General features: G+C 39.1%; 1 pseudogene; it reads left to right on the forward strand.

Moving 5' to 3' along the window:
• LOC142844285 (doublecortin domain-containing protein 1-like) overlaps positions 1 to 15514 on the forward strand; it is a 154493-nt pseudogene that overhangs the window by 12811 nt on the left and 126168 nt on the right.

Here is a 15514-nt window from a genome sequence, read left to right on the forward strand (position 1 = left end):
TATATAATGTAGAGTGTTGTTGGTTGTTTTACTCCTTCAGCTGTTTGCGGGTCCACCACCCAGCTCTCAAATAAGTACACGGAGTCTGAAATTGAAGTGTGTCTCTGCTCCACAATTGTCCTATGGGTGTTAGGAATCCAAACATAGGTTTTCACACTTGTGGGGCAAGCATTTTACCAATGGATCCACTTTTCCATCCCCTAAGCCAATAACATTTAAAGCTCATTTCAGCCCCATAGGTTTAGAATACTGAAGCCAATGCATGGTATATGCTGAGCCTCTGGACATTTTGCTTCAGCTTTTCTGGGTTATCCTCCATGATACTTCAAGAAAACTACAATAATAAAACGGTTAATCAGAAATATAAAAGTCTAGTTTTTTCCCTCAAAATACAAAGAAAGTAAATAAATATTTACCAAGTAAAAGTATTGCTTACTATCAACCCCAATAGCTACCAAGGTGCTAAGCATTCCCTAATCTAACATATTTGTTGTGCATTTTGTAAATATTGGTTGAGAATTGCAGTGTTCCATCCACTGTGTTTAACTCTGGCTGCTCAGAAAGAAATATATTCTTATTTTGTTAAATATATCCCAATCACATTGTTTACAATGTACCCAGATACCAGCGGGTCAAAGGTCAAAGCATTTTGCTTGTCTTAGACATGCTCAAAGCCTAGTTGACATACATATGCAAAGATACTGAAGTTCCATGAAATGAGGAGCACATAGACGGAAAGCCTGAAGGGGGCAGAGAAAGCTCACTCTAGAACGCGACTCACTCTAGAACGTGACACTGTGCGGCGTTCCAGGGCTGTGGCCTAACAGCAGGGATGGGGAACGCTTTAGCAAAGTTTGGAGTCAAAGCATGTGCTAACCACTCCTGGACCCTAGATGGGCTTACCTCACATTTTGCTACTGTGATCCTTCCCAAGCAGAAGTAATATTTTCATTTGCCCCACCCATTTGTGGGTGCCTAGCACAGAGGAGCTTGGAAAGTCTCGAAACATTCCACAATACACAGGACACACCCACAACAAAAAATGTAGAAACGACCCTAGTTGCTAAGATTGAGAAAACCACCCATTCTACCTGCTTAGAGACCCAAAGATCTGGAAGAGTCACCGCAGCTTTAGTGACTGTAATAAAGTGACTAGGTTGCATATATTATTACATTAGTTATAATATATAGTCTCTTAATAAAAGCAGCTAGACAATGCTAAGTAGGGAATGTGTGTTATGGAAAATCTGGCCATTTTATTTTTACATTTTTAAAACATTTTGTTGATTCTTTGTGAATTTCACATCATACATCCCGATCCCATTCATCTCCCTGCCCCTTCATATCTGCCCTCTGCTCTTGCAACCTCAACCCCAAATAAAGTAAAATAAAATTTAAAAGAAAAAAAATCTTGTCATGGAAGCTGCAGTGTGGCCCAGTTACACAGCATACCTTTAGTCCATACATTTTTACTTGTGTTTATTCCAATTAGTCATTGGTTTGGCTCGATGCCTCTGGCTTCTGCCACACTATTGCTACTGGGCCCTCACTGGGACTCCTCTTGAATAGCCTGTTGTTGCCTTGTGTGTTAGAGATCCTGCACCTATGGATCTGCAGAACCAGCCCCTTCACATGCTCCAGAAGTTCATAGATGGGGTGGATGTTGGCGTGGGCCAACTCAGAGACCTGGGTCTGGACCTGGGTAGTAGCTGGGTTAGTCAGCCTGCCTGATCTCCCTCATCCTCACCACCAGGGCCAGCTCTCCAGCACTGCCCCTGCTTGCTTCCCTAAAGCAGCAGGCACCAAGGGGTGGGGTCTGTTCTGCTCTCAATGCCTTTAGGATAAGCTCACCAACACCACTTCCAACAGGGCCAGCTTTACTGTGTTGCACAGATGAGGTTCAGGGCCCATTCTCCCTAGTGATGCAGCTGGTACTGGACAAGGCCAGCTCTCCTGCTCTCATGACCCCGGGGCCAGCTCTTCTGCCAACCACAGTTGGTTGGGGGAGTAAAGGGAGCATCTTTCCCTTCTGCGTCAGCTTTCTCCCTGTCAGGGTCAGCTCTACTGTGCTGCCCAGGGAAGGTACAGGGCCTGCTCTCCAGAGTGCTGCAGCCAGTAAGGGGCAGGGCCAGCTCTCCCACCTGCTGCTGCTGACAAGAGGCAGGGGAAGGAGGGATGCCATATGACAGACAAGTAATGGGTCCAGCTCTCCCACACCCTTGCTAACAGGATTCAGCTCTACTGTGTTGCTCAGGCAAGGTGCAAGATTTGCTCTCCAGAGTGCCGCAGCTGGGAAGGGGCAGGAAAATCTGGCCATTTTAAAATGAGTAGAATTCCTGGCTATTTGAGGCAATTCTTATGCCCTGGAATAACAGTTAGGGAGGAAGGGTATGCAGTCATCGTCTGAGACTTTCCTCAGATTGACCTTTTGTATAAACTGTGAAGATTTCCTTGTTTATTTCATCCTAGTACCGTTCTCTTCATCCACAAAATCAAGGCAATGTCACCTAGTTCCGGAACAATGAACGTAAAATCAAATTGAGTGATTCTCTCCCCCGCCCCTCCAAACGTTTTAGAGCTACAGTAAGAGGCAAGACCCAGATGCAGGTGCAAAGAACCTGGATTCGGGTCCCATGCTCTGGATTTTTTGCTATGTTTCCTGTTCAATAAAGCACTAATGTGTTTTACCCTCCTTAGTGCTATTTTATTACAAATTAAACTTTCTTTAGTTCTATAAAATTTTGAGTATTTCAAGTGGGTTATAGTGGCAGATGCCTATAATCCCAGAACCTAGGAGGCAGAGACAGAATAAAAACCAATGAAAACTTGAGTTTTCCCAAGTTTAAAAACAATAACAGAAATCCAGAAAGCGGGAATACCTTTAAAATGCATATATAACCATGACAGCACATGCCAGGCCTTCACCAGTTCAAACCAGACAAAAATCCCAGCACTGAGAAGGAAAAGGGAGTAAAAGGAGGTCCCAGCCCTAGCCCTGCCCTTTTGGCAGGGGATGTCTGCTTGTGGGGGAGCTAGTTTTCTCCCGTGGGTGTCAGCTACACTCCAGGGACTCTGCACACGCATGCAAAAGAGTGAGACAGACAGACAGACAGAAACTTGTTTTTAGTTTTGATTTTCATTAATTGTTTTGAGAGAGAGAGAGAGACAGAGAGAGAGACAGAGAGAGAGAGAAAACATGAAGTTGGGTGGGCAGTAAGGTAAGGATCTTGGAGGAGTTGCGGAGGGGGTATAATATGTTCAAAATACACGAATTTTTAAATAAAAATAAATATAAATCATAATTTATAAGTTACCTTTGAGCTTTATTAAAATTTAGGCTTGCTTTAGAAATCTATTTGGAGCTTTGCTTGTTTCATGCTAGTCCTGACTAAAGTAATCCAAAGGGAACCTGACAGAGTCTCTAAGTCCAAAAGCCACCCTTCCTCTCTCCGGCCTTGCTGGCTTCTGTTTCTTGCCTTGCTACAGTCATTGGCTAAGCACACTCTCCTTGATTGTGGCTCTGACTTGCCTTTCACTTACATAACCAGTTCCTTGCAGTTCCCTCTGCCCGAATGGTTATAGATTCGGCTTTGGGTCCTGATGTACCAATTTATTCTACATCTGTAGGAAGTAGGGGATAGTAACATGTATAGAGTGACTTGGATGTGTCAGAACTGTGCATGGGCATGTGTGTGCTTACACACATGGAGGTCAGAGGTTAAGGTTAGGCACCTTCTTCAATTGCTTTCCACCTTATTGTTTGAGACAGCATATCTCACTTAACCTGGAGCTTTAATTCAGCTAGTCTGACTGACCAGCACACCTCCGGGACCTCCTATCCCAACCTCTCCAGTGCTAGGATTATAAACACACATGTCACCCCTAGCCTTTCTTCATACTGTATTTTAAAAAATGTTTTGTTTGGTTTAGTTTGGTTTTTCAAGATGGTGTTTCTCTGTGTAACAGCTCCAGCTTTCCTGAAACTCACTTTGTAGACCAGGATGGTCTCGAACTCACAGAGATCCACTTGGCTAAAAATATCTTTTTAATTGAAATAAAATTATATCACTTTCCCCTTCTCTTTCCTTCCTCCAATCCCTTCCAACTATCTTCCCTTGAATCCCTTCCTTGTGTCCTCCTACCCTCAAGTTGGTAGCCGTTTTCTTTGAGTATTATTGTTACATGTGTGTGTATGTAAGTGTGTGTGTATGTGTGTACAATGTATATAAATACAACCTGCTGAGTCTGTTTTTGCAGTTAGTGCGTATATAGTTTCAAGTCTCATCAGTACACTGGACACCCAATAAAGCGATTCATCCCTGGGAAAGGCTAATTCTCCTTCTCCTGGCAGTCCTTAGTCGTCTGTAATCTTGGCATTGTTTAAGTCTCATTTCTGCAGCCATTTCTGGTGAGATTTTTTTCACTTAGTTTCTCTGTATGCCCCTCTTTTTCCTACTCATGTAACTCTACCTCTGTTCTCTTTCTGCGAGTTTACCTAAATTCTTGATATTTTATATAAAGGGAATCATGTGTCACTTTTCTTCTTTCTCTTAGTGCAATGTGTTTGAGTGTATCCTATTTGCAGCATATATATATATATATATATATATATATATACACATACATATATACACATATGCATTTTGTTCCTTTTTGTGGTTGGATAATATGCCATCATTGTATATTCTAAGTTGATCCACTCATCCATCGATAGGCATTTGGTTTCTACCTTTCAGCTGCCAATAGTGCTGCTGTGATCATAATGCACATACGCAAAAGACTGTTTCTAGGTAAAAGGAATTACATTTCCTTCATAGTGAGTGCTAAAAGAGAATGATTACTTTGAACTTTGGGCAAACAGGTAAACTAGATATTTTTAGGTATATAAATAGACATATTTCTCTCATTAGTACAAATAATAGATGGAGGCATCACTGTGTTTCTATATAATGCGTAATTTAAAAATAATATCTAAAACAGATCGAATGCCTGAGTAAGGTAGATGGTTCAGGTAAAAATTACTTATTTATGAAATGAAACCCCTTAAAAAGAGAGGGAGACTGACAGCGGTTTTGTGTGTAACGGGCTACCTTCCCCCGTTTACCCATATAGTTTTCAGTGCCTAACATAGTAATTTAGCTACGTTCCCATTAATGTTGGTGGGAGTTTCAAACCGAATCCCCGCGCACGCCTTTGAAAATGTCTAGGTCAAAGTAAACTGTTAATGAAAAGCTGTTCTTCACTTTCAGGGAAGTAGTTTAGAAAGTGCCTCCCCGCGCCTCACAGAAGTGCCGACGAAGGTCACTGATTAGAGGTCGCCAGCTCTGAAGCAGCAGCAAAGGAAAATGCATCAGCGAGGAAACGGAATTTCCCCAAAGGAAAGAACACAAGGGTTCATGTCTCAGGTTGGTTTGCAGTAGCAAAGGACACTGGACCCTTTCAGGGGACCCTTGAAGCCAGGTGCATGTGATCAGAGACAGAGGCAGGCTAAGGTGAGTTTTAATTAGGACTAAATTGTGGTATTACTCTTTCATAGCCTGAACATCTGTTCCCTTCAGAAATGATGATTTATGCAGGCGATCAGAGCAGACAGCTTGCCGTAGCTTATGTCACGGCTAGTGGGAAGCTGGAGAAGCTGGAGGTAGCATTTCAGAAAACCAGCATCTAAGTGGAGACTGGCCAGTGTGTGTGACAGAGGAAACAGGGAGAAGGGAGGCATGACGTGTCCATCTTTAAATCTGATGCCAAATACTGACTTGAATTTAAAAAAAAAACCTATCTTTTAGACCATCTGCTGTTAACGAAGAGAGTGACTTAGACAATGCATGGGTTGATGCTTCCCACTGATGTCAAAAGTCAGAAAACCAAGCCCGTACTTTCCAGAAGAATGAAGACACTTTCTCAGAAGACCTCAGTGCAAATTCTGATCTTTAAGAATGGCATGGGGCAGGATACGAATGAGCTTACAGTGGGAAAGGAAACAATCAGAAAAGGTAACTGAGTTATGAATCAAATGTCAAAGTTTATGGCTTTTGAAGCAGATTGATTTTAAATAACAATGTCAAACATTAAACTGAAATAGTAAGAGGATTTTCCGTATTAACTGAAGTACTCACCTGTTTAGAAGTGTGCTCATAGTATTGACAACACGGATTATCTTAAAAAAACAATGACATTTACTTGGTCAACATAGTTTGCTGTTTTCCTAATTAAAAGTTACATTTATACTAGAAGGAAGTTTCTTCATTCAATATTCTGTAAGATATTCATACTGAAGATAGACTAACATATCTTTAAATATTAAACTGCCTCTTTTAATTTAGCATAAAACCAACAAGCACCATGTATTTCTTGAAAGTATAAATAAAGTCTGAAATAAGTGAAATTATGTTTAAAATAGTTACATATATTTAAGAAATAAATTTAGTTAGATCTAGAAAAATTATGTAATAATCAAGCAAACTTAAAAACAATAGAGTTTGAAATAGGATTTGTCACACGAACACATGTCTTTTAGAAGTTTTTTTTTGTTCTTCCTGGGTCATTTAAATTTAAAGGAGTTTTTTTTTATTTGCGTGTGTGTGTCTGTATTGAGTGTGTGTGTGTGTGTGTGTGTGTGTGCGTGTGTGTATGTGTGTGTGTGCAGGTGCCTGTGGAGGCCAGAGGTGTTGACTACCTGGAGCTAGTATTACAGGCAGATGTGAGCAGCCTGATGTGGGAATTGGGGACCAAACCCAGTTCTCTTTCCCAGCATTCTTTGCTCTTAATCACTGAGCCATCTCTCCAGCCCCCTGTACATCTTTGATATCACAAAACTAATGAGAATTCAAAGACATATTTTATAAGTAGATATTTTTATCCATCTTAATCATCTTAGTAAGAATAGTGTCTATAATTCGTTAGTACTATATTAGGGACAGGGACACAGGTTTGCATGCTGGCTTTACTCCTTAATCCCATCACCAGAAAAGGGGGTAACAGTGCTGCTCCCCCCACAGAGTGCTGCAAAGCATGGCTCCCATGTACTGCGTGAAGTACCATGCCTGGCATCCAGAAAGATCCCAATAATGTTTCTCATTTTTCATCTTTAGGACTCATAAAAACACATCCAAGAGAGATTATTTTTCTTACTAGTAGAAAAATTTATTATGAACTCAACATAAGTGTCCATTTTTTTTAGTATACATAATTTCATTTTATGGGACTGTTTTAGCTTGGCTATTGCTCAAAGTAAATGAATGGTTGACTAGGTATTAGGAAGTTCATAGTGATAATGATTTCAACTACATATTTTTATGGTTGTTTTATAACCACAGTCACTAAAGAACATTGTGTCTGCTAGTTTTATGTCAACTTGACAAACCTAGATTCACTGGGGAGCAGGGAGCCTCCATTGAGAAAAAGATGTGGCTGTTGGCAAGCCTGTAGGGAAATTTCTTAATTAGTCATTGGTGGGGAGGGCCCAGGCCATGAGAGTACAGCCATCACTGGACTGGTAGTCTTTGGTTCTATTAAAAAAAACAAGCTGAGCAAGCCATGGTGAACTAGCCACTAAGCAGCATTCCTCCATGGCCTTTGCATCAGCTCCTGCTGGGCTTGATTTCCTGTCCTAGCTTCTTTGGTTTTGAACAGCGATGTGGAAAGTAATCCAAAAAAAGTAATTACCAAAAAGTAATTCCTTTCCCCCCACATTGCTTGGTACTGGTGTTCATCACGGCAATCATAACACTAACCAGGATAAGCATCTACCAAGAATGTTGAGAATCTGGGCTTTATTTCTCTTTACCTGCACGTTTGGATTATGAGTTAGAGAAGGCATCTTAGCCAACAGATCAAGCCCTAAAGTATACTGTAACCTATTCCCCAGAGATCCTGAAAAATAAGGAAGGATATATATCTCTTAGATTGTTCAAATGTGGTCACTCTTGGAGATCTATGTTAGAGATCATTTTGAGTTCAGTTCAGTCTTTAGTTCTGTGCTATGGTCGTAAAAATGGGTTAATAGTCATTCTCAGAGAAAGTTTGTATGTAAATAAAACTGTCACTTCTGGGTTTTTTTTTTTGTGAACCGAGCAAGTTATTTAAAACAGATGATAAACAAATCGATTCTTTTTGTCTTATAATTTGTATAACTTAGAGAAATTTCATAATTCATAAAATTCATGGCAGAACATTACTCATTAATATGTTTGCAATATATTTGCCTAAATATAACTTGATGAGTGAGGCTAAAAACAGATCTATGGGTAATAAAATGCTGACCTATGAGTAGGGAAATGCTGGCCTGGGGAATAAGAACATGTTGGAAGGAAAAACTAAAACTAGCTTGTAATTTTTCAGTAAAATTTTCATTTTGAAAGGGCTTTTGATAATCATAGGGTCATGCCCTACTCATAAATTCAATAAATGTGAATTAAGGAGCAGAAATAAAGATAGGAGGAAGAGAAGTGACTGAGGCCAGATGATAAAGTAAGGTTATTAACTCCGAAAAGCCCTCTGTGAGCTCAGATTCAGCAAACGGGGAATGGATGTTTAATAATTGGTGGGAAATCAACGGAAAGTCTATTCATTTTTAATGAAGTTAAGTAATTAGGAAATTGAAGTGAAGGTCAAGATAATAATATTCTCCAGTAAACTCTGGACTGCCAGAATTATTACATATAGGTTTGAATAAAAAATGTATTGTTTCTAGAACTCTAAGGAATTGCTTTAGTGAGCACATAATACCCATTATTACAGGGTATTTCTTAAATGTGTGTATTCATGGGATGGTTAAAGGTATTTAAAATCTGTGGTCATCAGATGTCAAGTTAATGAGAAATAAAATGCTTCAGATTTTGGGCTTTTGAAGGTTAGCATCCTGGTGCAAAAGTTTTATTTTTTTCTCAATTGTCTCTTGGATTAATTGTAAAAGATGAGTTATTAAATTATGTGGAAATTACACATACTAGCATCTCCTTTATGGAAATTGCCTTTCCTCAGCAAATAATAATTATTTCTTATTTTCACTTGCTGTCATATAAGCTTAATTGATGTCATGAAATTTTACTTTTGAAGAAGCAATAGAAGTTGATGAGTGAGAGAAGCAATGCGGGCACCCCCACCCACTCCAGTGCATCTGTGGCCTCGGTCTGGGGACTCTCATCTCCTCCAGCCTGTGGTGGTCCTTTCCTGTCCTCATGCACATCCCTCTTTCCTGGTTCTCAAGCTTCCCTCTGCATCCATCCCTCTCCTGTGCATACCTTTGCAAGAGGTAACCTTTTTGTTCAGATCTTGAGAAGTAACTTTCCCCCGAAACTTGCTGGTTTCAGAGTGGGTGTTTTTCAGCATAAACAGCAACATCTTTATCTCTTGAACACCATCTTGGGCAACTATGACTCTGCTTTCATTGACTTATTCCTTTGCCAATATCCTTTTTCTTGACTCTTACTGTTATGATTTTGTAGTTTTACTGTCTAAATGTAAATTATATGAAATAAACAGAGTATTCCTGCCTGGGAGAGTTATCTTTATGATTTTTAATAATTAATTTTATACTAAATTATGTACGACATTTTCATGTATGACATGCATGACAATTCCATCCATATACACAATATATGCTGACCACTCTCTCCCCTTACCCCGTCTCACTTTCCTAGTACCTCTGTCTATCCATCCCCATCCCATATCTACTGCTCTCTCACGTTTGTTTTGTGACCCAGTGACTTGATGCAGCGTCTTCTCAGTGAGTACGTATCCAGAAATAATGACTTCTGATACTTGGGAACCCATCAGTAGTCCACAGTTCAGCAGTGAGGAGTGTCCCTATAAGATCCTCCCCTTTTTATTGCTGATTATTGGCAGTACCGGTCTCATGTGGTCCCAGTGCAACTACTGAGTTTGTAACTCTAGTGGTATGTGAACCCCAGAACCCAGCATTTTATAGCCTCACCCTATTTCCAGGGTCTCACTTATTTCCTACTCTCTTTTCTGCTGTGTTCCCAATATCTTAGAGAGTATGGGGTAAATGTTTACTTAGGGCCAAACACTAAGCCATCATTTACTCTCAGCATCTTGGGCAGCTATGGCTCTGTTTTCATGGTGTTCATGTAAAAAGAGGCTTCTCAGGGGCTGGAGAGATGGCTCTGAGGTTAAGAGCATTGCCTGCTCTTCCAGAGGCCCTGAGTTCAATTCTCAGCAACCACATGGTGGCTCACAACCGTCTGTAATGGCACACATACAGGCAGAACACTGTATACATTATATATATAAAGAGGCTTCTCTAATTAAGGCTGAGCGTAGCTTTTGTAAATGGGTATGAACATACACATTGAGAAGACAGCTTAATGCTATGTTAATTTAGTCGCCCTACTTAACCTATGACCTAACTAGACTTGGGTTGTGAACTGGTCTTGTAGTATTAGACATGAATTCCCTCCCGTGGTGTGGACCTCAAATCCAACTGGAAGGCAGCTGGTTGTCCCTCTAACAAATCATGCCATTTTTGCCCAAATCGGTACATCTTACTCACATCTAGATAAGACCAATGATACTTTTTCACTCCCAACAACCTGCCTAATCTTCTGGAACCTCAAAAGCTAGACAGTAGAAAGGAGGTTTCCTTTTCTTTTCCAGATGCTTCCTCTGCATCTTGCAACTGGGATATGAGACATCAGCTATGTGGTCTTACTCGCTCTTTCTAGTGCAGAGCTTAGAGGACTGGCAAGAGCCTATCTTGTTCTGGAGGCTCTGAGGCTTTCCTGAGAAACTCTGTAGAGTAAACCACACCAGGCACTGGGAGTTCAGTTGCCCACTGCTTCTATGGACAGCACTGCCTGCCTTGCAGGATGACTTCCTTCATTCTCTTCTGGTTGCTATTTTGGTTCTAAGATAGTAGGTTTTCATATGACTTTTTCATACTCTCTTCAGTTTGGTTAAACCCCACAACCTGAATCCATAGTTTCCCTATCCTTCTCTCTCCCTTATAGATTTAATCTCTCCCACCATAGTATAGCCCTCTTTATTTTCCTCTTCCTGTATTTTACTGCTTCCATTTCCTTAAGATATCTTCCCGTGTGTGTGTGTGTGTGTGTGTGTGCGCGCGCGCGTGTGTGTAAATGCCATGGTATTCTATGCATTATGGTATGTGTATGGAGTTCAAATATCAACTTCAGTTGTTGGTCTTCACCATCCACCATGTTTGACCCAATTGCCTTGTTTGCCACTGTGCACTCCTGCCTAGGTGTCTGAGTTTCCAAGGATTCCCGTTGGAGTACTGGAATTACAGTGCACACTGCCACCTCTGCTTCATGTAGGTGATGGGAATTCTAACCCAGGTCCATCCTCTTTTGCAGTACACATTAATGCTTTAGATTAGCTTATGATTTTCATTTAATGAGTTAAATTACTCCATCTGGTTTAGATTAGTTTATGATTTTCATTTAATGAGTTAAATTACTCCATCAGTAATTAAAAGTGAAGAAATCAAACATGGGTTAAATTTTTAGTGGACACAAATATGTGTTTGTAAGGAATAGGGTTCCTCGAACATTTTACAGGATCTGAAGGGATGGGCTTTCTGAACTTGAATTTTTCTTCAAGATGAGGTACTTAGTTATCATTGTCTGTAGGCCTCTGTCTCTGTCATTAGACACTGCCCTTGTCAGCAGGCCAGCCAGTAACCAAGCGGAGGAGATTATATGTGGTTTAGGTGCTAGCATTTAACCCCCTTGTTTCAGAAACTACCTTCTCTCTCAGTTCTTCCTGGGGCTTCTGTTTCCCAGGTTGTCTAAATTACTCCCCGTCTTTTCTGATGCAAAAGGTTAGCTTCTGGAAGGCTGGGTGTAAAGGAAGGGAAGGGAACTGAGGATAGAGTTGTTTTTGTGGAATCCGTCTGGTTTAACCCAAGTTTTGCAAATACAAATCCAGTTAAATTTTATAGCTCATTTCAATTTTTCTGCTGAATTATTTCCAACTAAGTTATCTTCACTTTATTTTTAAGGAAAAGAGGCTAAGTGTTGATCTTTTATTTAATAGTTACAATAGATTTTTAAATAAAAAGTCATTTCAACAATCTTTTTTTTTACACTTGATAGTTTTTGAGAGACTCTTGGTATATGCATATACTGATGTTAAGAAAACATATTATTAGATTATTTGACTGAGAAGAGAATACTTCCTTCTGCCACACTTCCTACAAACAGTGTTCTCATTTATGACACACAGAATATCTGTATTAGAATTGTATGGGTTTCATGTATAGAATTCATTCCACTCTAAGCCTGTTGAGTTGAGAATATCTTTGGCATGGAGCTGGAAAATCTAAATATTCACAAATATCTTCAAACGAGTCCCAGTACCATTAAAACTTAAGAACTCTCCTTCCATTGATTTTCAATATTTTTTATTCTTAAAGCATAAAACTGTTAATACTTATGGGTACCATGAGATTGTTATTTTGATGTAAGTGGCATAATAATCAAATCTGTGTAACATTGTTTCCTCAAACAATTCTTAGTTATTTCTGTGAAAACATGGAATTTTCATAGTGTTATTTCTTGGTTTTCTATGTTTCTTATGTGGGAGAAGAAAAAACAATAATGACCATAGGAAGAAAGGCATCAAATTGCTAAATTAGGACAAACTCATAATTCAGAAATCAGAAATTGAAAGCACCTGTAAGTTTGCCCAAAAAGTCATCTATGTATAGGAAATATGCTTTAGAAAATAGAAACGTGGTCTTGTATTTATATGCAAACATTTTATTAATTACTCTTGCATATTACCACTGAATACTTATGTAAGTATTCAGACAATTACTTATATATGTATGATATGTCATAGGATTTATGAGATGTATTTAAACCACAGGGAAGTCCTGAGTTCTGTTGTTTTCAGTATTCATTAATTTGAAGATAATTCAATAAGCTTAAACAAATAAAACCTAAAGGAAAAATTAAAATTTAATAAAGGCCCAATTCAATTAAAACTATAATACTATGAGTGCATAATGTTCCTACATATAAACCAGTGGCTGTACAAGCAGAGAGTTTCCCAATAGTGTAGGTAAAATCATTTATAGAACATTTAGAGAGATTCTAAAAGAAGCACTTGGAGTAACAAAGTTTGATTAAGGATGCTGAAGACGGGTTCTGACAGGGGAGGTCATGCATAATCAGTGTGCTGGAAGTTCTCTCGGAGCTTTTTATAAGATTTGAAGGAAATTTTATTGATACTAGTTATTATTATTTTAAAATATGTTTTTCACCTTATATGTTAAAATCTGATTAAAATACATAATGGCATATCTTTTAATATAAAATTGGCTAACATTTTATTCACAAGTCTGTAAGTAGCCAGCTGTTTTTTTCTTACTTAACGTGAAATTTGAGAATTGTGTAATTAGAAGTTTTAGAATGATTTAAGTAATTATTATTAGATTTTTTTCTTGTGGACTTCAGACTATATATGAAATAAAAACAATACAAATTTTTATTCTAATTATTTATTTAGTTTAGTTAAGGACAATCATTAATATTAATTACAGGCAGAACAAACAAACAATATAGTAAATCTGAACAGATAAAATTTATTTTTGTGCTCTTTTTGAGACTTTATTTTTATGTGCATTTTGTATGTTTAATATATTTTCATGTCTAAGAATGTTAGCATAAATATGCTGATTAAATGAAAGGGTTAATTCAATTAGCTTCCATTAGGTACCAGTCACTAGAGTTTCTTGGTGGCTTTTACCTGGTTTCTAAATAATAAAATCTCAGAATTGTATGAAATCACCTCATCATAGAGCTCAAAACATTGAGACTTAACTATTTAACTGCCGTGCCCAGTAGGAACAGTTAGAACCAGGGTTACTCTGTGGTGTCCAAGTGAGCGAACCACAGCTGCCTCACGGCCTCCCTTTGCTGCTGGAAACCAGAGCTCCTGTGAAAATGGCCCTGAGGGTTCCGACCTGAGGTCACCGCTACAGTGATGCCTGGGAATTTCTTCCCCTGGTAACTTATGAAAATCAGAAACTACTCTGACAGTTTGGATCAATTTTTGGAAATAAAATCCTGTTGGGCTCACAAGTAAACTTTTGTTGTTATTAAAACTAGTACAGATATACTTCTTCCTATGTTTTGATCTCAAGTGTGCTCTTATTTAAAAATGGTGTTAAGTAGCATTGAAAACAAAACCAGTAGATATTTGCTTTCAGTAAGATAGGGAAGTTAATGTTGGAGAAATCATTACCTTCTAAACCTCGGGAAAGGGGATGAAGTGGTAATTACTTTAAATATTTGGAAATAGTAAACAGTAGATGTAATTCCTGGGAGAAAAGGGGAAATAAAAGTATCTATCTGGAGAATAGTTGATGAAATGAACATAGGTATCTCCTTTTATGTCTGACTGTTAGGCTGCTCACCTGTAGTCTGACCTCCACAGTTACCAGAGAAAGGAACAGCTAATAGGATGAGAAAGGAAACACTATGGGCATACATGAAGGGTAAGGAGACATTAGCTCCCTGACTATCTGGAGAAGGTGATCTTATTGGACTTTGGGGCTTTCATGAAACTCCTAAAACAGGTAAACTGTATCCAAGAGAAATGTAAATCACTAGAAGTTGACACCAAAAAAAAAATTAACAGAAGAAGACTTTTCGGAACCATAATGAATTAAAGAAAAATATGAATATTATGTGAAAAGAAATGGAAGCTAAAAACGGAGCCAGTGAAGGGGCTCAGGGGACATAACAGAAGTGGGGGTTGTAAGAATGTAAGAGCTGGACGATGGGAAGGAGACCCGTGAACTCACAGCAACAGTGTCTGCTTGCACCAGCTCTGAACAAGACCGGTTTCATTAACAGTCCACCTAGGTAGAGGGAGGGTCTCATGAGGCCCCACCCCTCCCAGAGGAGCTATAGGCAGTTAAAGTTACAGAGAGAGAGAGAAATATATTCCTCTGTGGTATAGCCACTGGTAAACTGCTCCAACTCAAGAATATAACCTTCTCAGACAAAGCATTGTGAGAGAAAATCCTCCAAAAATATCAGTGAGCTTGTTTTGTGCCAGACAGCTACTGCTGGGCATGGGGCCTTGCCTTAAGAGTAGTTTATATACCCAGTGAGACTCCATTGGAACAAACTATCTTTTCCTTTGTGAGCAGTTATCAATTGGAGATAGTTTCTGGGTTAGGGATATGGGCTTATGCCCACTTTCCCTCTCAGCCCTGGAACCTCATCAGGCTGAGACCCTTGCAAGCCCTGTGCATGTTGTCAATCAATAGGCTTGGCAATAGCCTGGGGTGTTTTGGGGTTCCTTTGGCCAGCAACAGTATTAGAATTGGAAGCTTCATTTGGTGATGAGGATATCTAGACTGGGGCTTCAACTACCCCATTATATGATGATTCTGTTTAGATCACTTTTATATCTGCATATATTTTAGAAAGTTTAGTCCAAATTTTCTTTGGGCCACCAGAAAAAAAAAACACAGAGACTTACTATTAACTATGAAATTTTGGCCTTAGCTTACGCT

Source organism: Microtus pennsylvanicus, chromosome 2 (assembly GCF_037038515.1).
Source record: "Microtus pennsylvanicus isolate mMicPen1 chromosome 2, mMicPen1.hap1, whole genome shotgun sequence".
Taxonomy (NCBI): domain Eukaryota; kingdom Metazoa; phylum Chordata; class Mammalia; order Rodentia; family Cricetidae; genus Microtus; species Microtus pennsylvanicus.